Consider the following 593-nt stretch of genomic DNA (forward strand, 5'->3'; position numbering starts at 1 on the left):
TAACACTGAATGCAAAAATTTTACGGTCTTGTTTTTATGTGTTAGTGAGAACTTATGTGTAGAAAATTACAAATAAATATCGGTGAGGTACTAGGAGTTTGTAAGGGAAAACGCGAAAGATCGATTTGGAGTTATTTGACATTTTTACCGCTTTGTCAAGGATTTTATACACGTGACAATAACACGGAATACTTGTATATTCAGAGTACAGTATTTTTTAAAAATAACCTTTACAAATTTGGGGGGGATTGACGTTGAAATCTAGAATCTATAACTGATTCGATAAAACAGTTAGTTAAAATAAAAGATGGAGTGATCACCAGAAGTAATAAATAAGGTTATGAAAAAAACTCAGCTGTTAATGTTGAAGCTCCATTGGTTTATTGTTTATTTTCTCTCTCTTCGTTCGTGTGGTTTGCTAGTAATATTGACGTTTTAACAGACATTTAACCTGCGACACTAAAGTAATACTGCACGAGAGGGGGTAAAACAGATACAAGAAAAGAGGTTTGTGAACCTCTCCGCACGTGAAAATCTTCCATAGAAAACGTTACTATAAGGCTTTCAATTTATGAGAACAGAAAACGATTTGT

This window comes from Penaeus monodon, chromosome 29, assembly GCF_015228065.2.
Source record: "Penaeus monodon isolate SGIC_2016 chromosome 29, NSTDA_Pmon_1, whole genome shotgun sequence".
Lineage (NCBI taxonomy): Eukaryota > Metazoa > Arthropoda > Malacostraca > Decapoda > Penaeidae > Penaeus > Penaeus monodon.